General features: G+C 47.2%; 1 protein-coding gene across 7 annotated transcripts in view; it reads left to right on the plus strand.

The window, feature by feature from the left end:
- The window catches only part of KCNA6 (potassium voltage-gated channel subfamily A member 6), a 36167-nt gene extending 13081 nt beyond the window's left edge, over positions 1–23086 (plus strand). For 3 of the 7 annotated variants that reach the window (XM_043441127.1, XM_043441129.1, XM_043441133.1), the window contains exon 2: positions 22681–23086. The gene's annotated coding sequence lies outside the window, so the exon portion shown is untranslated. Of the gene's footprint in view, positions 1–3443; positions 3687–11117; positions 11135–22677 lie in introns of those variants that run through there. The other 4 variants (XM_043441126.1, XM_043441130.1, XM_043441128.1 and 1 more) reach the window with 3 other exon arrangements.
- Positions 23087–23373: the final 287 nt, after the last annotated feature.

Here is a 23373-nt window from a genome sequence, read left to right on the forward strand (position 1 = left end):
GTAGTTTGAGTATTCTTTAGCACTGCCTTTCTTAGGGATTGGAATGAAAACTGACCTTTTCCTGTCCTGTGGTCACTGCTGAGTTTTCCAAAATTTCTGGCATATTGAGTGCAGCACTGTCACAGCATCATCTTTCAGGATTTGAAATAGCTCAACTGGGATTTCATCATCTCCACTAGCTTTGTTCTTAGTGATGCTTCCTAAGGCCCACTTGACTTTGTATTCCAGGATGTCTGGCTCTAGGTGAGTGATCACACCATCATGGTTATCTGGGTCATGAAGATCTTTTTTGTATTTTACTTTACTCTTTATTTTTTCTTTCTGCGTCTGCACTGCCCTGGTACATGGTTTTACATATGTGCAGAGTTCCAAACATCTATCACAAAGTGCCTCACCTGAGATTTCACAGCTACTCCTGACCACATGTCCTAAATCAGAGATGATGGGACACTAAGAAATACTGGACACGACAGTTACGTCTCAGTAAAGGTGGAAAGGATAGAAAAAATAAAACAGAAGAAATGTTGGAAGCGTTCGCATGCAGACTTGAATTTTTGTTTTCTTCTGAAAAACAATAGGTCTGGTCTCTTGGACTTGTGTTTCAGCTTTCTAACATTGGTCAGAAGCACTGAACACAGCCGGTGCTTCAGAAGGGCAGAGTGATCCTTTAAAAAAAATTATTTATTATTTACTTGGCGGCACTGAGTCTTAGTTATGGTGCATGGGATCCTCAGTTGCAGCATGCAGGGTCTTGAGTTGAGGCACGTGGGATCTGGTTCCCTGACCAGGGGTTGAACCCAGGCCCCCTGCGTTGGGAGTGTGGAGTCTCAGTCCCTGGACCACAAGAGAGGCCCCTGCTGTCCATGGAGGCCCTGTGCCTGTAGTGTGGGCTTCTCATGGGAGGAGGCCCTTCCCTACATGTTCATTGCACCCCGTGCTCGGACATCAGAGACTGAACCAGGGTGCCCTGGCCTCCTCCATCTGGTGACCTGTGGACGCTAGCTTGTGTGGGCGCTCTTGGAAGCCTTCCTGTGGGATCGTGTTGGACTGAGTCACAGCGGACTGTTGGATGGGGGTGGGAGGAGGGTGGTTATCAGACACAGGCAGTGCGAGGGAGCGGAGGTGAGGGCTGGCAGCTGGGGAGCAGACAGTCACAACTCCAGACGAGTGGTGTGGTTGCAGAGGAGCCGGGACCTCCCGGCACGCACTGTACAAATATAACACCCTGGGGCTCTCTGCCATCACCCTTGTGGAGGTTCTCGGCACCCAGTGTTAGAATTATTGCAATGTTAGTCGCTCAGTCATGTCTGATTCTTTGTGACTCCATGGACTGTAGCCCACCAGGCTCCTCTGTCCATGGAATTCTCTAGGCCAGAATACTGGAGTGGGTAGCTATTTCCTTCCCCAGGGAATCTTCCCTACTTAGGGATCGAACCCAGGTCTCCTGTGTTGCAGGCAGATTCTTTACCATCTGAGCCATCAGGGAAGCCTAGAATTATTTCAATTTGGGGAAATTGGTCCCAAATTGAATGTTAGACCATTCAATTTGGGGAAAAATGAACACCCTAAGTTACATGCTCTGTTCAGTTACGTGGGCAGGGAGACAGGCGGGTGTGAGGCAATAAAGGATTTCCATCTAAAATGACTAGAAGGAGAAAAAGGCAAACTGTGGTGTTGGGATATTTCCCATTTGAGGATGACCTCTTGCATCTCTGATGTCAGATAACTAGGTGTCCCCCATGCCTGCTGGCTGGGAGTGGGAGAGAATTGAGAGAGGGCATTCCTAAAGTGGGACCGTATGGCTTTCCTGGGTCATCACTGACTCTCAGCCTGGGCTCTGTATTTGTAGGCTGTCTGGGACATCATGACCCCGCTGTCAGCCCCAGACCCCTTCTTGTCCTTCTGAGATTATTCTCAGTGACTTTCGGCTCCCAGGGGAACTCTTGTGCTTGTGAGATTTACTGGCCGAAAGTTAAATCATTGTAGAATTGGATCCATGTCCAACATATCGCCTTGGGAGGCAGATAAGAAAGTCTCCCTTTTTCCAGTGCTTTACGGGTAATTTCATTGCGATATTTCAGGGCTAGAATTCAAATGGAAAGTCTCAAAAGCAATTTGAGCTGCAATCAGCTCAAAATCCTCCCGGATTCCAAGAGAGGTGAGGTCATCCCTTACCAGGGACAGCTTTCACTGCAGAAAACCTAAGTTGAACAGATTTCTATAACCCTTCCTTCCATTCCCCCTAAAATATCTGCTGTTTCCAGGAGTGTGGAAAGAATGAAATCAGGTTGGACTTAAAGGAAATCCATCATGGGCCTTCCATCCTAATGCTTCTCTGCCTCACTTTTTCCAATAGGTGCACTTCTAAAAAGTTGCTGTTTTTGTAGTGTGGGTGTGTGTGCGTGCGTGTGTATAAAAATAATAGATTCACTTTCTGTCAGAGGTGTTTTCAATAGTAGGGAACCTTTTCACATTTAAAAAATCACAATATAGCTAAACTTACATGAGGATACCTGGTCTATAGAAAAAGGAACCTTGCCTTGTTCGTGGCACACTTCCTATGAATACCATCCTAATTTCCTTTCTCCAATGGTGGGTAAAGGAATACTCTCATATTAGATTTGAGAAAGAAAGAGCCTCTCTATCTGTTGGCAGAAGGAGGGGATATTTTTCAAAATGCATCTTCAAAAATGGGAACTTGAAGTGACTCTTACCATTTTCATGTCTTTCTTACTGCATTTTGACTCTAGGTGCCAAATCTGCCAGCATTCCGACGTGTGCGAGGTCGGTCACTCAGTCTTGTCCGACTCTTTGTGACCCCATGGACTGTAGCCCGCCAGGCCCCTGGTGGGTTGCCATTTCCTCCTCCAGGGAACCTTCCTGATTCAGGCAGCGAACCCACATCTCTTGGGTATCCTGCATTGGCAGGCGGATTCTTTACCACTGTGCCACCTGGCAGTATTGCGTTTTCCATCCCTGTGGCCGTGTCAGAGAAGGCAGGGTGGGAGATTTGAGGACACAGTTCTGAGCACCTGGTTTCTCTGTAAGCCGAGTCGGGAGAGGCGATCCCAGCCAACCTAGGAGTTGGCGCGCAGTGCTGCCACCCTCTGGCTCTGCCGCTGTGTGGCCTTGGGGATGTTGGGAACCTCTCTGAGCCTTTTCTTCCCTGTAAAAACATCCCTCATGGCGGCCAGTGGGATGTAATGAGGCAGAGCTGACCCAGGTATGTCACATGGCCTGGCAAGCATCTAGTACATCCAATACAGCAGTATTATTGCCATGGTTTCTCTTTTCTTTCCCTGGTTCAGTGGGCTGTTGAGGCTTCAATTGGTAAGTGTCTGAAAACTGTCCAACCTTTCAGAATGGTGGAAACCACTCGGAGCTCTCATAAATTAGTCTTTTGGGAGATATAAGTATACATAATAGTTTCTCTCGATTTGCAGATTTAGATTTGCTGACCACGATCCAGCTATTCAATCATCAGATTCTTGGCTGTCACAGAGGAGACTCATGGAAAGGGGTTTAATGCCCTTTTTGACTTGAAAACTACTTCCAGGCTAAAAATGCCAGCAGAAGACAGTATCCAAGGAGTCTAGTAAATCCCTTTAAAAAGGACGTAAGCAATGAAGCAACATATCCCTGGGAGAAGTGAGAGCTTCCAGCTCACTTAGGAATTAACTGAGCATGTGAGTAAGTGCGTGGAGACAGATCTGGGGCTCAGCTGGTTACCTGCCTGGCTTCTGGGCCCAGGTGGGGTGCTACCTGGGGTGCCCAGCAGCTCATTGACATCCCTTTCATTATGTGTTTAGGGTCAACGTTCCTTTGAAATTACAACACAAACTGGTGGAAAATATGGTTCAATTTATAGAGAACGTATTTCTTTATACACAGCATTTCAGGAACATGTTTCATTTGCATGGAAGTTGGTTGAACTCACTTAAAGGTAAATATGTAGACAATAAGACAAAATGAAATGGAATAATTGAACAAGAAGAGACTTCCAGAAGTCAGGGAGTCCAGTACTCTGCCTTGCACTTGAGTAAGTTCCTAATTATCCCAGGCCTACTCTTCTTATTTTTAATATTTATTTATTTATTTGGTTGCACTTGGTCTTAGCTGCGGCACGTGGGATCTGGTTCCTTGACCAGGGATCGAACCCGGGCCCCCTGTATGGGGAGCCCACAGTCTTAGCCACTGGACCACCAGGAAAGTCCCCCAGGCCTCTTCTGGGACTTCCCCAATGAGAATCCGTATCCTACACCCCTTCAAGGACATGTGTTTGGGCCAGGACTTTTTCCTCCTGTGTCAGTTACACATCGCCTGCGGTACTTTAACTTCCTCGTATTTTTGCTTCTGCTGCAGTGTATATTCAGCTGACCGTATTACCTAGAATAGCTCCTTCTGTCAGTTCCTCAAGGTGATCTGCAGAGCACCCGTCCAACATTCCCACGGGAACGGAATCTCTGGGCATGATGCCCGTTTCAGAAATGATGGTCCTAGTGGTTAAGAATCTGCCTTGTGATGCAGGGAATGCAAGTTCGATCCCTGGTCAGAGAACTAAGATTCCGCATACCGAGGGACAGCTAAGCCTGCTACCATGACTACTGAGCCCACATGCTCCAGCACCCCCGAGCAGCAACTGGAGAGTTTGTGGGCCGCAACGAAAGATCCTGCACAAAACAAGGGAGATCCCAATGCTGCAACTAAGACCCCACCCAGCCAAATAAATTAAAAAAAAATAAAAAAGAAAACAAGCATTGCCTCTGAGAGATACAGAAGGCATATGCGCAGAAGACTTAAAGCCTCTGAGAAGTCCTGCAACAAGTCAAGCTATTTCACTTCTCAAGTCAGTGCTGTTCAAAGTATCTTTTTTTAACCGCAGAAGCTCCACCTCTTTTTGGAGGGAACTTCTATTCATGTCCCACAAAAAAAAAAAAAACACCCTGTAATCCAAGGAATATTAATACATTTTGAGAAGCTCAGAGAGATCTGAAACTCCCGGTGATGGATTTGAGTCCTTGAAACCTCAGCCCTTATATAAAGGTCTTCTCAAATGGATCATTGTGGACCTCCTTAGCAACCCTCTTCAAGTTTTCCACATTCCTCTTAAGTCTGTGCAGAGGCTTACAGAATCAGTGAGTTGATAAAGGCTCTGAATAATGTGAAAGGAGACATTCCCTCCCCTGGTGACCTTTCTCTTAAGTAGAAGTCCTTGAGAAAAGAACTGCAAGCGTTGTTCTTCATTAGAGGTGAAGTTTATGTTCTGCTTTGCTTACAAGTGGCCACACTTCAGATACACTTCGCCCATGGATGGCTGATTTCAGGGTTGCCTTACGATGCTAGCAGTTTGATTTCCATGCACATTGTTAACCAAATCAGAGATTGCACGCATGTGTGCTAAGTCACTTCAGTCGTGCCTGACTCTGTTCGACCCCATGAACTGTAGCCCGCAAGGCTTCTCTGTCCATGGGATTCTCCAGGCAAGAATACTGGAGTGGGTTGTCATTTCCTTCTCCAGGGAATCTTCCCGAACCAGGGATCGAACCCAGGCCTCCTGGATCTCCTGAATTGCAGGCAGATTCTTTACCACTGAGCCACTGGGGAAGTCCCTTCTATGCTTAGAGACAAAAGGAGAGGATGTGGTTGCTCTTGACCTGCTCTTGCCTTTGTCTCGGCTCCTCTTCTGGACATCCTGGACCGTGAGGAGGATCTTCTGATAACTGATGCTTTCATCTTTAAATGAGGAGGAGCTTCTGATAACTGATGCTTTCATCTTTAAATCCACCAAGAGTCAGAACAAGTGGACTGTGGGGAAAGTGGGAATCACATTTAATTCTGGGTCTGTCACTGGCTTGCTGTGATCCTGAGCAAATCTCCTGCTTGGCACTGGGTGGATATTAACTAGCAGTATGATTCTGTCCCAGTGTCTTCATCTGTACAGTGAGGTGGTTGCATTAGACAATTTTTGAGCTTTTGCTGGAAAATTCTGTGGGTACTCAAGCCTATTCATTAAATGTACAGCTGGTTCCCTTGATCTCTTGGCCAACTTTATTGCTTGACTTTTGCCACTAGAGTGATCGTTTAAAGAGAGAGTGGGCGTTAACTTACAATTTCAACTTTACATAGAATCATTCTGTTTCAGAGTTTATCTACTCCAGTCTCTTACAAAGATCAGAACTTAACACTTAAAAAATATACTGAGCAGGTTATAGGGAAGTTTTGAAAGAGGACATAGTTTTTTATGTGATACCAAGTATGATAAATCTCTTCCCCCTGCTTCTCAGTTACTCTCCATCCCTCCTCCCCTCCTTTCTTCTTTTCCTCCCTCCCTCCTTTCCTTCCTTCCTGTTTTCTCAGATTAAGTCTTTCTTAGTCACTGAGTGATTTCCAGATCTTTTAAATCTCAGAGTAGCAAAATAAGCGTTCCTCGGTGTTGTCTCTGTCAGAACCTTGGCTTTCTGCCTGGAAAGACATGGGGTGTGGACGGACGCTTCTATGTTAGGGAGAAGCAGGGAATGCAGACCAGCAGAGATGCTGATCTAGTATCCTCTAGGGTCTCTGGCTCCCCACTTGCAGAGGGAACCTGCAGAAAAGACAAAGCCTAGTAGGTATAGCTCTTTGGTGTCTTCAAAGTAGGAGCTGACTCTTTCTGGGTGACCCCGAGAGTGGGTGTCGGACTGTTTGCGGGATGTTCCCACCGAGCTGTGTAGTTTCTCTGATCGGAAGGTCTGTCCAGCTCTGCCCTTTCAGCTCAGTCCCGGGAGCTGGGGCTGCACTTTGGGACCAGGGTCCCTGTTGAGCTGGCTCCCAGGTCCTGGTGCTTTTTGGTGTTTGTGCATCATCCTTATCCCATTTTGCCTCGCTTCCTACTGCTGGTGCAGCCTGACAAGCAGCAGAGGTCTGGCCAGAGACAGAGAAAGCCCATGTGGACTCCGAGTGCACGGTTTGAGCAAACGGCTTGAAGTAAACAGTTTTATTTACTGACTTTAAAAGTCATATCTGCTCATTATGGAAAACTAGTGCAATTCAGAAAAGCACAAGGAAGAAAATAAAAGTTCCCACAGTCCCATAACCGGAGACTTTCAGTGTTGGTATTTTGCTGGTTTTTCTTCCAGACTAGCTGTGTCTCTGCATCTCTCTCTGTTGAGACCCATTTTGTATTTCATTAAAAAAAAAAAAGCTCCATATTTTGTCTCTAATTTTCTCATGCAATTATCACATAGATGCACCATCGTTTTGGTAACCTACCGCTTACTGAGGGTCATTCTGGTTGTTTTCTAGCTTTTTGTTCTAAATGATGCTACAGTGGACATTTTCCTCCACAGAAGTGTTCACATTTATGACTCTCTCCTTAGGTTGTGTCCCTCCAAGAGTCAAGTAGCATAGATAAATTGAGCAAATTATTTTCTATACCTCAGCTTCCTCACCGATCATAAAGCAACAACAGAAACAACAGTGATTCAGAGCAGGAGACCCTTCGCCAGCATGGCGGGTGTGGCCACATTTCTAAGAGCTTCGCCTGCAGGGATTTGTTTGCTTTCCCAGCAGCACTGTGAGAATCTCCACCCCAGAGGAGCTGCTGGTCCAAGTTTCACGGTCCAGGCATTCTAGCTGTAGCATCCTTGCTCTTAACTTCCCCGTGAGATGGGGAACAGTCCCCAGGTCTCTATCTGGTCCAAGGTCATCTACATCATTTGTTTCTACACTAGCCATGTTCCCAAGTGACTTGGTTGCGTGATGTGAGTTCTGGCTCCTTAAATCCTTGAATCCTCTTCACCCTGGCATTTGTGTATTTAGTGGGATTGGTGTGTGTGTGTGTGTGTGTGTGTGTGCAGGTACACACACTTATGTAATCTTAGGAATGGAGCAGAGCCAACAGAGAGAGAGTATGGGGCAGAAAAGCCTGGATATCTGTTGACGAAACAATGAAACGTGGTTATTTGGTGTTATTCATTGAGGATAACTCATCTCAGCTTCTATGGCTGGGAAATTGGTCACGTGAGAATTGGACTGTCAGTCCAATGGAGCAGGAATGGGGTGGGAAGTGCTGTCTAATGTGACCCTGTCCCCAAAGCACATGTCTGTATGTATTCCCTGAAGAGGGCATGTCCCCTCCCTGAGTGGCTCTGCCCAGAGCAAGGTGATGCCCGCAGGTGTGACTGTTCATCCTGCAAAGGAGAGGGGATCACAGACTCGTCACAGAATGACGGTCCAGGCTGCCTCATCATGGTGTTCAATGCAGAGACCGCTCGGCCCTCCCAGAAACCCTACCGCAGGAGGTCTGCGAGAAGCCAAGGGTCTGCTTCTCTAAGACGTGTGTGCCATGTGACTGTCTTCAGGAAACCTGAGGAGATCTGAGGTGGTGGATCTCCACCTTTTCAGCACTTCAGAATCACCCTGAAGTGTTAGTCACTTCAGTCATGGCCAACCCTTTGAGACCCCATGGACTATAGCCCGCCAGGCTCCTCTGTCAATGGGGATTCTCCAGGCAAGAATACTGGAGTGGGTTGCCATGCCCTCCTCCAGGGAATCTTCCCAACCCAGGGATCGAACCCAGGTCTCCCACATTGCAGGCAGATTCTTTACCTTCTGAGCCACCAGGGAAGCCAGAATCACCCCAGGAGCTTTATTTTTAAAAAAGTACTGCTTTCTGCCCCCTTTGCTGTCTTAACTCCTCACTTCTCCAGTTTGAACCACTGATCTAGGATGGAGTCCAGGAGCAACACTTAAAAAATAAAAGCTTCTCCAGAGGTTGTGGGGTACAGCCGTATTTGGGGACCACTGGTTTAGGAGGTTCTAGCGCTCATGCTTTTATACCTTCACCTTTAAGTGCCCTTCATGTTTTACAAAGCTCACTCACAACGGGACATCACAACAGTTCACTGAGACCAGTAGAGCAGGCACGTGTATGACTTTCCTTGGCCCAGAGAGGTTGACTGAGTTGCCCGAGGTGGCACAGCTTCCCCACCAGTCAGAGCAGAGGTCCCCTGCCCGGCCCCGACTGGTCCCGCCTGACCCTTTGGGAAGGGGCAGCCTCCCCTCCCTGAAGATCTTGCAGGATGGAATCATCTCAGCCCCCTTTCCGTGGAGCTTGCCTCTTTGCCTTCTCACCCACATCCCTCCTACCGCAGCCCCGTCTCCTCAGAGAGCTCCTCGTGAAATGTGCCAGTCACCTCTTTTCTCCAAGCTCCACCCCCACGTAACAGATGATGGCCCCAAGGACAGAGGGGTCTGACCCCCAGCCCCAGACCTAGCCCTTCATGGCTGATCCTCCGCATTAGCGCCTGGCAGGAGCCAGCAGAGCTGCGTCCGGCAGCAGCTGCCCAGGACTCCCTCTGCTTTTCCCCTGCTGTCATCTCCCATCCGAATTCTCCCTCCACCACCAAAGCTTCTCTCTTGCACCCACTCCCCTCCCACTCCACCCCCAGGATAGCCTTCAGGCCCACCTGAGTCCTTCCTGTGAGCCCTTGCAGTGGCGGGTCTCCTCTCTGGACATCTGGGACGGACTGGTGCTTAACAACGTGGACCAGATTGAGGAGGACAGAAGCAGGTACCTGTATACGTTCTCTATCCATCCTCCGCCCAGGAACCAGCTAGTGGCTCACACTCTCCCCGGACACAAAGCGATGACTTCTGCTTCTCTTTCCTCTTTCTTCCCTTGTTCAAACCTTTCCCCTTGCGCAGGCGGGATCCTGGACCAGCTCCCAGGGACTGCAGGCTCCGTGTCAGAAGCCTGCAGCCTTGGTCCCTGGGATGCTGAGAGGGGGGCAGGGGTGGGGAGGAGGCGGGGTTTTGCGCTGCAGGCTGCGGAGCTGTCCCGGAGGAGGTGCAGGTGCGGAGGCCCTGCTTCCCTTTACTTGCTCAGCATCCTTGTGACAGGTGACGGCACCCCCTGGCAGATACCAGCAGTGGCTGCAGCATCAGAGCAGGTTCCAACCCTGCCTCTCTGACTCGCTAGCCTCGAGACCTTCTTTCTTCTTTGATGCTCTGTGTTCCTCGGCTGTAACGTGGAGAGCATCGTGCTTAAAAACTTGAACAAAACTGACTTTCCGGGCACGGAGAAGCAGGGCAGGGGATGGCAGCAGTTCTGGGAATCAGTAGGACGGAGGAAGCGCCTTATTCAGTGTCTGGTACCCACTCATTCTTTTTTAACAGACATGTATCATGGGCCCACATGAGCCAAACCCTGGAGAATCAGAGGTGAGCAGGGCTTTGCTCTCTTGAGGAAGGAGGTACATGGCAGGCATGAGTAGATAGCTGACCGTGCACAGTGTGCCCAGTGGTGGAGCCTGGGGGGACCGGCTTTCCATGCAGCCCACATCCTGCCCTGTCATTCCCCCTCATCACCTCTGAGCTCTGATTGTGGGTTGTTGCTGTCCAGTCACTCGGTCGTGTCTGACTCTCTGTGGCCCCATGGACTGCAGCACACCAGGCTTCCCTGTCCTTCACCATCTCCTGGAGCTTGCTCAGACTCAGTAGACATCCATTGAGTCAGTGATGCACAGGCAAACATGGATGCAGGAATCAAGAGACAACTTTATTAGCATCAAAGCAGCACTCAGATCCTCCAGCTCGGGGTTCTGAGGTAAAAGGCTGAGTTGAAACATGCAGCTGGGACTGCAGGCAAAGTGGGGAGGGACCCTTACTCCTTTCTACCTTGGAAGGAGCTTCAAGATCACATTGCAAAGGACAGAGCAGTAAGTTGGAACCATTTCTGCCCATGACCATGATAGAGGACTTCCCTTGTAATTCAGCTGGTAAAGAATCTACCTGCAATGCAGGAGATCCTGATTTGATTCCTGAATTGGGAAGATCTGCTGGAGAAGGGATAAGCTACCCACTCCAGTATTCTTGTCCTTCCCTGGTGGCTCAGCTGGTAAAGAATCTGCTTGCAGTGTGGGAGACCTGGGTTCGATCCCTGGTTGGGAAGACCTCTGGAGAAAGGAATACCCACTCCAGGATTCTGGCCTGGAGAATTCCATAGACTGTATAGTCCATGGGATTGCAAAGAGTTGGACACAACTGAGTAACTTTCACTTTCATTTCATGATGCAAAGCTCAGGGGGTCCTGATCTCTGGGGCTTACTTGGCCCCCCGACCTTACCTCATGTCCACAGAAGGCTGCAGTGGTTCCAGAAATCAAGTCCTCATACCACCATGTCCAAAGGCAGGAAGAGAAGAATGAGGAAACCAGAATATGATCAGCTTTCTTAGAGGTGACTTGCAGAAGGAGGAGAGAGAGCAAGACTCTGAAAATTGCAGTAAGTCTACATTCCCAGCTGGTTTAATCCTTCCTTGGAAATCATATGGAAGATGCTTTTGGTAAGAAAGGCAGAGAATTCTGGAGGCTAGAGGGAGTCAGGGGAGGTTTCCCAAAGAAGTCAGTATATCAGCTGGGCCTTGCAAGATGAATAGAAGTTTTCAGGATTAAAAATTCTCAGTAGAAGGAATAACTTGAGCAAAGGCACGGGGACTTGGGACTTCCCTGGAGGTGCAGTTGTTAAGACTCTGCACGGGTTTGATCCCTGAGCTGGAAACTAAGATCCCACATGTTGCAAAAAAAAAAAAAAAAGGTTCAGGGACCCAAGAAGAGGAGGATGTGTTCAAGGAACTGGGAGCTGGGGACACATAGGGTGGGACAGAGTATGCAGTAGAGGCTGGAGAGATAGGCTGGACTCAGGTGGTGAAGAGCCATGAAGCTGTTAGGGGCTGGATTCATTCTGACACCCATGGGAGCAGCAGGAGCTGTCAGTCAGAGACAGGACCTGCTGAGATGCCTTTTGGGAATGAACCCTCTGGCTGAAGTGAGGACCGGAGGGGAAATGAGGCTCAAGACCCAATGCTACGAAGTGGCTGGCATGGCACGTTGGGGGAAAGGGTGGTAGGAGTGATCCACCGAGGTTTCAGCACTGACATTGTTCATCATTGCTGGCACAGCTGACCTCTGGCCAGGTTTATTATTGTGGACAGGGCAGTCCTTTATTGCCCGTGCAAGGGCAGACTTGTCTTAATGCACTACTCCTGGTGCCCCCGAAGGAAGGCTCCTACAGAAATCCAGGTAGATAGAGGAGGTTCTGGTCATGTGTACCAGGAGCTCTTGGATGGACAGGCTGAGCACTGGCTCTGTGGCTCGGAGGTGGATTTGAAAAGAGCCTTTGTACTTAGGTGCTGTGGCGCCAGGCTGCAGAAGCTGTCTGCCTCCAAGAGTTTCTTGAAAGTGGAAGCTGCCCACGTGTGTGCGCTTGGAGGGTGTGGAGTGGGAGTGGGGTGGGGGGAGTTGTCACCATCCTGCTGACCTCAGGGGCACAGGTCTCACAAACCCCATCTCCTCTGGCCACCCTGGCTCCCCTGGACCCTCTCTGGGAGCCGGAGAAGCCCTTCCTCCACTGCTGAGAGCCGGTGGGAAGGAACAGCCACTCTTTTGTCCCTGGAACTTTCTCCGTAAAAGAGCCAGGGCTGCCAGGAAATCATCAAGGGGAGGTGTTTGACAAGCAGGGTTATTCAGAAGGAAAAGCTTTGCCTGCCAGCCTCCATCCGCCCAGGCTTCCATAGGCGCCTCCATCTCCCACTTTTGCTGCCTGGGGAGCTGTAGCATCATGCCACCCACGCCCGGGGTAGGGGGTGGGCGGCAGGGATTAATGTGGGTGCTCTCAGTGGGGAACTGAACCTGAAGAAAGCAAGACTGCTTCCCTCGACCTCGATGGCTCTGTAGCCTAAATAAAATGTGACTCAATAGACCAGGTGACTTAGTTGCCTCTGAAAAGTGAAGAAATCTCCCTGCAATGCAGGAGACCTAGGTTCGATCCCTGGGTTGGGAAGATCCCCTGGAGAAAGGCATGGCAACCCACTCCAGTGTTCTTGCCTGGAGAATTCCATGGACAGAGGAGCCTGGCAGTCTACAATCCATGGGGTCACAAAGAGTTGGACACAACTTAGCAGCTAACACTATGAAAAGCAGGACACTTTTATCTGTTTGCTCCTGGCCTGCCTGACTTTGAACAGTCTATCTGTATGGATCTGTTGTACCTCGGTTTCTTGGGAGTGAAGTTGGATTACTGTGAGAAATAACAAACTAGATGCATTGCACATTGGATGCCGTGTCTCGGGTAAATGCGCACGAACCATTTTGCTATATTTTCATATAATTATAAGAAACAGAAGTGACTTATTGGAAATCTGGTGATAGCTCACATCCAGCTTAGACAGTGTCCTTATAAAGTGGAAAATCTGCAGTTTTCTAGCCAATTCCACCAATGGAGTCGGCTTTGACGAATGCTTCAGAGGTTACACAGGGCTCATGGGCATTTGGCATGACTCAAGTGAGCCCCGAACCTGCTCTCAGATCTTGATCATTGCTTTTAAATCAGAGGAACATGGTAGCACTGAGGGGACTTCCCCATCCACAGTAGTTTTTAATTTTTTAAACATTTATTTTATTTTTGGCTGTGCTGGGCCGTCACTGCTGTGCGCTGCGTTCTCTAGTTGCAGAGAGTGGGGTCTGCTCTCCGTTGAGTTCGCAGGCTTCTCGTTGCGGTGGCTTCTCTTGTTGAAGAGCATGGGCCCTACATATGCAGGCTTCAGAAGTTGCAGAACCTGCTGAGTGCAGGCTCAGTAGTTGTGGCCAATGAGCTTAGTTGCTTCGAGGTAATGCAGAATCTTCCCAGGCCAGGGATGCAACCCACGTACATTGCAAGGCAGATTCTTAACCGCTGGACCACTAGTGAAGCCTCCCCTCCCACTTTAAACAGGGCTCTGTTTGTGTGCTTTTCCTATGCTTGGCTTCTATCAGGGCTATTTGTGGGAAGGTAAGCTTTCTGGTTTTTTTTTTCTAACTCAACTGGTAGTACACCCAAGCCCAATAAAAGAACTCTATCTCTAGTGCGAGACTGGAATTTAGAATTCTAAGTCTAGACAGGATGGTAGCGTGGCATAGTGGTGGAATGTAGGGCTCATGTCTTGGTTTCCTATTCTGTCCATCTAGTGGGGTGATTTGAGGGTAATTATTTAGCCTTGTGGTGCCTCAGATTCTTCATCTGTGAAACAGAGAAAGTAATGTCTATCTCAAAGGACGAGTGGGCTTATTCATGAGATAATGTATTTAAAATATCTTGAACACACCAAGTGATGAGTAAAGTATAGCTATTATTTTAATTGGGCTACAGAACGTAGGTGTTAGTGATTCTATAATTAAATGGGTCCAGTTAGCTTTCTTTGGCTTACAAGAGACTCAGATGTCTGGCTCAAACTAATTTATTCCAAAAGGAAATCTACTACTCATAATTCCTTTGAAACTGGGCTTTGGTTAGCAGAGATACCATAGAACAGGCCAAAGCATGGACAGCTGTAGAGGTTGAATGACTCTGTTGGTGGTTTAGTCACTAAGTCCTGTCCGACTCTTGCGACCCCATGTATTGTAGTCTCCCAGGCTCTGCAGTTTATGGCATTTGCCAAGCAAGAATACTTACGTTCGTGGGATTTCCACTTGTGTTCATGGGACTTCCTAGGCAAGGAGTGGGTTCCCATTTCCAACTCAGGGATCAAACCTGCAACTCTTGCATCTCCTTCTTTGCAGGCAGATTCTTTACCACTGAGCCTCCAGGAAAGTCTGAATGTGAGGCTTAGAGAGGCCTTCCTTAGTAAGGCCCAAATTTTAACAAAATGAAAGTACCAGCATGCCTAGATAATGTAATGAATAGCTCTAACTGCTGAATTTTTGTAATGCATTGAAAAAAGCTGATGATTAGATATTTAGGCTGTCCTGAGGAGGTCAATGCAAGAAGCAGGACAAAATTATTAAATACAGGACACATCCTATGCGTGCTGGATGCACGTCAACCTCCTCTTTAGGCTTAGGGTATATCTACCCATGAAATTCTATCTGTACCTATAAATAGTGTTTTTCAGTTAGTGCTATTAGACTCAATTAATTTCATTCTCATATCCATTAAATTAACCAGAGCCTGTGCTGGCACATTCAAAATAAGTCTAAGGTCCATAGTATGTTGCTTGAAAATAATACAATTCTTTTGAAAAATTGGGCTTCAGGTACAGTGTGATCCAGGAGATAGATTTTTTTTTTCATTCCTCTTAATGCAATTCTGCTGTCCATGTGGACTGCAGATGGTGATATGATGGCCAGTAGCTCTAGGCATATATATCCTCCCAGGTTCTAGTCCCATAAACAGAGTCTTTCATTGACCTGACAAAATGCATGATCTGATTTTCATTGGCAGAATTTCACCTCATTTTCTTATCTAATTGGACATATCTGGGTCATATGCACACTCTTGGAGGCAAGGTTGGAGTCAGTTTCATCCAAAGCACATGGACTGAGTGTGGAGTGTGGAGACTGTTTTTCCAGAGGAGAGTCGGTGCTCTGTGAGGAAGAGAAGGAATAACATAGATGTGGGGTAACCAAAAATATAGCAACCACTCTCCCCAAACAAACAAAAATAGTGACTATCTACTACATCCAGGTTCTTCTGTGCCTCTTTTAGCAAGAGAAAAATATCATAGCTTAGGTAAATCAACACCAAAATAGGACAAGGAACGTGGCTCTGACTTTAAGTAAGGTGTTTGTAAAACCACACATGGGCTTGCTGCTTTAGCTTTTACGATTATCAAAGAATGCTTTTGTATAATCCTTTTTTTAAAGTTACTGGTACATTTCCTCCCAACTTGTAATAGCTTTATTATTTTATTCTGATTATTAAGATAATATAGTTGACTCTTGAGCAATGGACTTGAATGAAATGGGTCCCCTTTTATGCAGATTTTTTTCAATAAATATGTGTACTACAGTACACAGTCCGAAGCTGGTTGAATTTGAGAATACAGAGAGCTGACTGTAATGTTATAGTCAGATTTTTGATTGCATGGAGAGTGGACATCCCAGATTCCTTCGTTGTTCAAAGTTCAACTGTATATGCATAAAGGTGTATTATCGCAAAATAAAGGTCACCAATAATCCCACAGTCCAGAGGTAATTCCTGTCATCGTGGTATAATTATTCCAGATGATTCGTGTGTGTGTGTTTATATGTGTCTTGTACATATAAAACACTTAGCTAAAAATGAAATCAAACATAAACTTATTAATACTCTGTTAGCTTTTAAATTCAGTTATATATTCTGGGCTTCCCTGGTGGCTCAGATGGTAAAGACTCTGCCAGTCAATGCGGGAGACCTGGGTTCAATCCCTGGATTGCAAAGACTCCCTGGAGAAAGAAATGGCAACCCACTCCAGTATTCTTGGCTGGGAAATCCCATGGATAGAGGAGCCTAGTGGGCTACAGTTCATGGGGTCGCAAAGAGTTGGACATGACTTAGCGACTAAACAACAACAAAACATTCATGTATCTTTTTAAAAAATTAAAACAGAATTTTCGGCCATGCTGCGCAGCATGTGGGATCTTAGTTCCCCAACCAGGGATGGAACCAGTGCCCCCTGACAGGGAAGGGTGAAGTCTTAACCGCTGGACCACGAGGAAAGTCCTCTATAACATATATCTTTAAAGATGCTTTCCTCTTACTGCTTTCAAAAATCTGAAGGAGTTCAGGCTTTTGAAAAACAACACAGGCAGCCTCTGCTTATGAGTAGGATAGTACAGTTTGTCTACTGAGCTCAAAAGCTTCAGAAAAAAATCAATTTAAAGATATATACCCTTTATAAATTGAATACTTATCTATCAAAGCAATAGGTTTCCTAAATCATCTTTTTGGCACACAAAAGCACCTTGTAGGGACATAAAGTGTGCACGTTGACATTTATACACATGTACATATGCATAGAAAACAGACTGAAGGTGTGTTAACAACAATAATAGTCATAGCTACCAGTTACTGAACACTGTGCTGTAGAAAACTATTATCGTAAATCCTTACACCGTAAGGCAGCCTCAATTATTATTAGTGCCACCTATCAGATGAGGCCGCCACGTAAGTAACTGGGCTCAAACTGGATCTGTGTGACTCCAAATGATTCTGTCTGAGTGGAAGGGATGTGCGTGAAGTTCAGTTTCCTTTTATAATTTTCCTTTATAGTTCCTCCATTGTTTAAAATGAGTATGTACGTTTTAGGATCAGAAAGGTTATTTCCACCTTGAAAAATTATAGTGCATGGTCAATGGATAGAAACTGAGACAAACAGAAGGAATTGTCAGCTCTATATGAGACTGTTTATGTCACCAACCAGCTTTGAGTTGGGGAGGGTGGCTGTTAACCAGATGGGCATTAAATGGTATCTTGTGTAGTTTGTATTTTGTTGCTAATTATAATGTTCGCATGCTCTTTCTGGAGAAAGCAATGGCACCCCACTCTAGTACTCTTGCCTGGAAAATCCCATGGACGGAGGAGCCTGGTAGGCTGCAGTCTGTGGGACTCTGGGCACGACTGAGCGACTTCACTTTCACTTTTCACTTTCATGCATTGGAGAAGGAAATAGCAACCCACTCCAATATTCTTGCTTGGAGAATCCCAGGGACAGAGGAGCCTGGTGGGCTGCCATCTATGGGGTCGCACAGAGTCGGAAACAACTGAAGCGACTTAGCAGCAGCATGCTTTTTTTTTTTTAAACTTTTAACTTTTTATATTGGAGTATACTTGATTTAGGGCTTCCCCAGTGGTTCAGCCGTAAAGAATCTGTCTGCAATGCAGAAGCCTCAGATGTGGGTTCGATTCCTGGGAAGATCCCCAGGAGGAGGGCATGGCCACCCACTCCAGTATTCTTGCCTGAAGAATCCTGTGGACTGAGGACCTGGTGAGCTATAGTCCATGGGGCTGCAAAGAGTCAGATACAACTGAAGTGACTTAGCATGTTCGCATTGTTGATTTAAAAGGTGGTGATAGTTTCAGGTGTAGAGCAAAGTGATTCAGTTTTAGATTTTCCTGCTTAGGTTGTTACATAATATTGAACAGAGTTCCTTGTGCTATATATACAGTAGGTCCTTGTTGGTTGTCCATTCTAAATATACCAGTGTGTACAGGTCAGTTCCAAACTCCCTAACTACCCCTTCCCCCTACCCTTCCCTTCTGATAACCACAAGTTCTCTAAGTCTGTGAGACTGTTTCTGTTTTGTCAGTGAATTCCTTTGTATCATTTCCTTTTAGATCCCACATACAAGCATTGTCATACGGTATTTCTCTTTCTCTGTCTGACTGGCTTCACTCAGTATGGCAATCTCTAGGTCTGTCTGTGTTGTTGCAGATGGCATTATTTCATTCTTTTTCATGGCTGATGTATATATCACATCTCCTTTATCCATTCCTCTGTTGACGGGCATTTAGGTTGCTTCCATGTCCTGGCCACACACTCTTAAAGATAATGGCGAACCTTAAGCCTTGGGGGAGTCTGGCAGTCTCCCTGTTGGTGTCTGAAGCCTGACAGAGTCCTCACTTTGCTGCAAGCCACATCCATCTCTCTGGGGATGCACAGGGTGTGGAGACATACCCCCGAGGAGCAGAAACTTTGATTAAGCTCAAAGTTTCAAGGGATGCCAAATTCCACATCACTCACAGATAGGCTGAGTGCTTGGAAAACAGTTGGTGAGCCTACCTCTGAAAACAGTGATAAGACCAGCGAGTGTAGACACGAGATTCAAGTGGTCAGTGGTTCACACTGGGCCCAGCAAGAAGCCGAATCGTCCAGATTCTGGTCCTTGCCTTCCCCTGCCCATGTGGCATGGTCCGTGCTCTCGAGAGTGCAGCCTATTTGAAGATGTAACCCCTCCCTGCCGAGAGAAATTGCCAAGAGTTGATTTTAGGGGCAAAGGAAGGGGTGTGTTTTAAAAATACGTGCATGAGAGTTCTCAAATTTAGTTGTTCAACTGTACTGCATTGAAAACATGAAAATTTAAGACTCCCCCTGATTATTTTAGCCTGTGTCTGAAGGGGAGTTAAAGGGGACAACCTGACAGTCTTACTCTTTAAAAGGAACTTTGAAGAATGTTTGATTTTTCATATGACTCTGAATAAGTAGGAAGAAATGGATGAATTAAAACTTGCTTTACTCAGCAAAGGGTTAAATTAATACTGAATTACCAGGTAGTCCCTAATTGCACAGGAAGTGTACACAAATGGTGCGCCACATTAGGTGTTCAAATTTAGAACCCTCGATGCCCTATCTTAAGTTGGATTTGGAATTTTGTGCGTTCGCTGCAACAAACGGTCATTCTCACGGTGGCCCTGTCTGTTGCCCAGTGTCACCGTCTTTTCTGTATAGTCACGTGCATGCAATAATTCACCTACTCCATTACATGGTTTGCCTTTATTTTAGAAAATTGAGGGGAACACGGAAAAATTAACAGCACCAAGCAATGATGTTAGTAGAGCTGAGACAAGATGAGAATCATTAGATTTGCCGGAAGTGCTGTATCTTTAGCTTCGATCAGTGGTTCACTGGGATGCAGCCAGTTAACATATTGAAAGATCATGTGTGAAGTGCTGGAAATAGACCTGGATGATTGTATCTGCCCGGCAAAGCATGAGGAAGGATTTCATCAGATCTTAGCACTCCAGGATAGAAACCCCACACAACATATAATCTTTTGCACATTTTACATAAATACACACTTCCAGAAATTATGCATGAAGATGGGAACTGCAAGTTTAGAGAGGTGTGAGCGGAAGGGCTTTAAAAAAAGCATGCAGTCTCCATATCCTAGAGTTTCAAGGCAGAGATGAATGTTATGTGCACCCAAGCAATACATACTGGTTGTTGCCATAGCAAATGGTAGTGGTTCAACAGGTTCAGTATTTATTCATTTGGCTCCTGTGTGTGCTTGGCAGTGGTGATAGAATGATACATGAAATGAGAATGGTAAATAAAATGATAAATGAAATCATGAAAAATGATTTCTTCCTCTAACAGAATTGATGACAATCACGAGGTGTGTGTGCGTTGATGGGGCATATGGAAGCAGATGTTAATCTAGTAAACCCCAACATAAAACTGCAACTGTGAAAAGTGTTATAAATCACAGATATCCACATACCTGAGCTATAAGGGCCTGAAATGGGGGGATTTGACTTAATGTTATTTGAATGATGAAAAGGGGATTAAATAGGCAAAGGTTCCAGAAACAGCATTCCAGGCCAAGCAAACTATGTCCAAAGGCCCTGTGATGGGATTAACATAGTGACTACAAGAGATGGAGTTGCCAAGGGAACAAGGGAAAGGGTACCCACAGAGCAAGGTGGTCTCTCCACAGTGCAGTGGATTGGATGCACTGTGTGGATACAGGTGGACCAGTCACAAAGCTTTTACCGGCATCCAGGTGGACGATGGCATTAGAGCCCTAGTGATGGAGACAGAAGGAGGTGACTGGATTTGGCAGCAATGGAGGAGGCGAGCGCTTCCAGCCTTGGGGTGGATCAGAGGTGCTGGGTTAGAGAGAAAGAGGTGGATGGGAGGAAGGAGGTGATTTTTTTAGGATTAATAATACAAAAGAATAGGAAATCCAGTACTCACTTCTTTAGTATAGCGATGAAGTATGACTGGGGCTGGGGGAGGTGCAAACAGCATATTTAAAACATTTTCATTTTTATTCAACACACACACACAATTTGAAAAGCCACATAATGCTGTAAGGCTTTTAAGGAAACCTGGCAGGCTCTGCCTCTCTTCTCCCCATGAATCCAAGTCCTCAGAGGCCACCACTTTCAATTATTTTAACAGTTACTTTTTGGCATTTCCCTTTGTTTTTCTCTGTAAATACGTTATCTCCTAATTTGTTTTTTCAGCTAGTAAATATTTATAAAGTGCCTGAGCACAGTACCCATCGTAAACAAAAACACACATCCTATAAATAAACACGTGGTGGACAAAACCCCCCGCCCTCACGAAGCCATCACTTAGGTGTGGAGGATGCGTAAAGGTTTAAATAAAACATCGCTGTCAGCCTCTCACTGTGTAGAGGCAGTGCTCTGTAGGGATGCAAGTGTTAGTTGCTCAGTCGTGACCCCGTGGACTGTAGCCCGCCAGGCTCTTATGGTTCTAGGTAATATGGTGAAGAATAGGCATCCATGGGTGTCCTGTGGGCACTGCTGGGGAGGAAGGTAGAGGTCAGTAAGGGAAGCGGGGAAAGGGATGACCCAGAGAAACAGCATCTGAGCAAAGACTGGAAGGATTGGGAGAGAGCCCTGTGGGTGTGTGACGAGAGGGCATTCCAGGCCAGGGCAGCAGCGAGTGCAGAGGCCCCGAGGTTGGAGGAGGTTGGGGGTCGCTGAGGGTCCGAATAGCAGAGACCCTTGCTGCTGGAGCGAGGTGAGTAGGGAGGGCTCTGGGGGTGAGATCGGCTTGGTGGGGTGGGGAAGCCCACTGGGGAGGGCTTCGTGGGCTGCTGGAATGACCTCAGCTTCTACCCCGGGTGATGGGACAGCACCTCATGTCTTGATTGGAAACCATATTCCCACTTTCCCTGCTTCCAGCGTACTTTTTGGTTAAATCAGTCTTCAGGGTTCATACCATGATCACTATCAAATATTATTCCCTGCATTGCCAGCATCATTTTTTTTTTTAGATTCCATATATAGGTAATATCATATGATATTTGTCTTTCTCTGTCTTTCTTCCCTGAGTACGATCATCTCTAGGTCCATCCGTCTTGATGCAAGAGGCATTGTTGCATTCTTCTGTATGGTTGAGTGGTATTCCATCGTATACGGGTACCACATCTTTATCCATTCATCTGTTGATGGACACACGTTGCTTCCATGTCTTGGCTATGTGAATACTGCTGCTATAAACATAGGGGTGCAAGTGCGTCTTCAAATCAGATAAACTTTCCCTCTTCTGACCGAGTGGCAGAGGGGTAGGGGCTTGGTTTTGTGGGAGTGGGCAGGATACCTGGAGGAATTTGTCTAAGGCACCCTGGCCTGTTCTTGAAGGGCTTTGTGGGAGTTACAGGGACATGCCGGCACATCCAGGTGGCTTTTTCAGCCCAGGGAACCGTAGATACAAACCTTGAACATGGAACACTGGGCTCCCAGTCTCACATGCTTTCCAGTAGAAGACAGTGATGTCTGATAGCACATGGGACAGACTGCAAAGGCTTCAGGAATCAGAGGAGAGAGAGATCCATCATGTTGATGTGGCCAGGGAGGCTCTGGGAAGCTCTGGGGCTCGTCTGGGCCAGGAGGGATGGGGAAGGCATGGAGGGAGTTTGGGCCGAGAAGCAGGAGGTTCTGCAGGACCAAGGGTGGGTAGCCAGGCTGTGGCAAAAACACTTTCATGGAAGGATGGTGTGTCTGATGGATGCTGAGGGTTAAGACGAGCCCTAGGACCCAGGAGAATGGTGTCAGCATCCAAAAGAAGGGAGCTCAGCTGATAAATTGTACGAAGCTTTCCCTTCCTGGGCCTGGGAGTTGAATGAATTGCTTGGACTTGCTTTTGGAGACTGAGGGGCCATTACAAGTGGAGTATTTGTGGCCATGTATAAAGGCAGCTTCTGCAGGAGCCCTTCAGGGCTCAGCAGCTACTGATGGGCTTTGGGGGACTCCTGTGGAGCCTGTGGGGTGGGAGGTGTGGTTTGGGTAAACCAGAGAGCCCAGGGACAGGGCAGGTGGGGTACCAGCATGCAGAGGAACCAAGGAAGAGGCTGGAGCTCCGTCCCAGGTCTCCTGGGGCCACTCCAAACCTCCCATCACTAACTTACCTCCTTTTCTTCTGATTTGTCCCCAGCAGGGAAGAAAGGAAGAGGCTGGCCCAGAGTTCCAAACCAGGAGACCTACACCTGTATTTCTGATAGCGGCCGGACAAAGAGGACCGGGACCCTCAACTTCTCCAGAAGACAAGACACCCCCCTCCTTGGGTGGACGGGCCTGACACTCCTCCAGTGGCCTCCCATGAGCCATGATCAAGCTGGAGAAAACTGGGATGGGACCCATGGGCATTTAAAGATAGGACTTGGGATACTGGGTTGAGGGCTGGGGCAGGGAGGAGAGACAGAAGAACTGAGGGTGCAGACAGAAGAAAGCAGGTGTGGAGGGGTCAGGGGTCGAGTGATGCCGGCAAGCGCATGGCTGTGCTGCAGGACCGCCCAGGACAAGGGTGGCCATGGAGGACTCACAATAAATACACTCAGAGTCTCGGCGGCTATACATTTCACTGCGTGCAAATACCAACAGCTAAGGTGAGCAGATGTGTCAAGTAGTCGTGACAAAGGCAGGCAGGTACCCGAGGTGCCAGGACACTTGGCCAGCATCCCAGGGCCCACCCACAGATGGCATCAGAAAAAGTGGTTGAGTCCCCTCCACGATGACCCCCCCCCAGACAGGGGACATTCTCCACAGAGGTCAGGTGTGTCACCCATGGTCAAGGAGTGGTCTGCCTGCGGGCAGATGTCGAGGCCAGATGATGAAGCCGTGCACGGGGTCT

This window comes from Cervus canadensis, chromosome 21 (assembly GCF_019320065.1).
Source record: "Cervus canadensis isolate Bull #8, Minnesota chromosome 21, ASM1932006v1, whole genome shotgun sequence".
Classification (NCBI taxonomy): domain Eukaryota; kingdom Metazoa; phylum Chordata; class Mammalia; order Artiodactyla; family Cervidae; genus Cervus; species Cervus canadensis.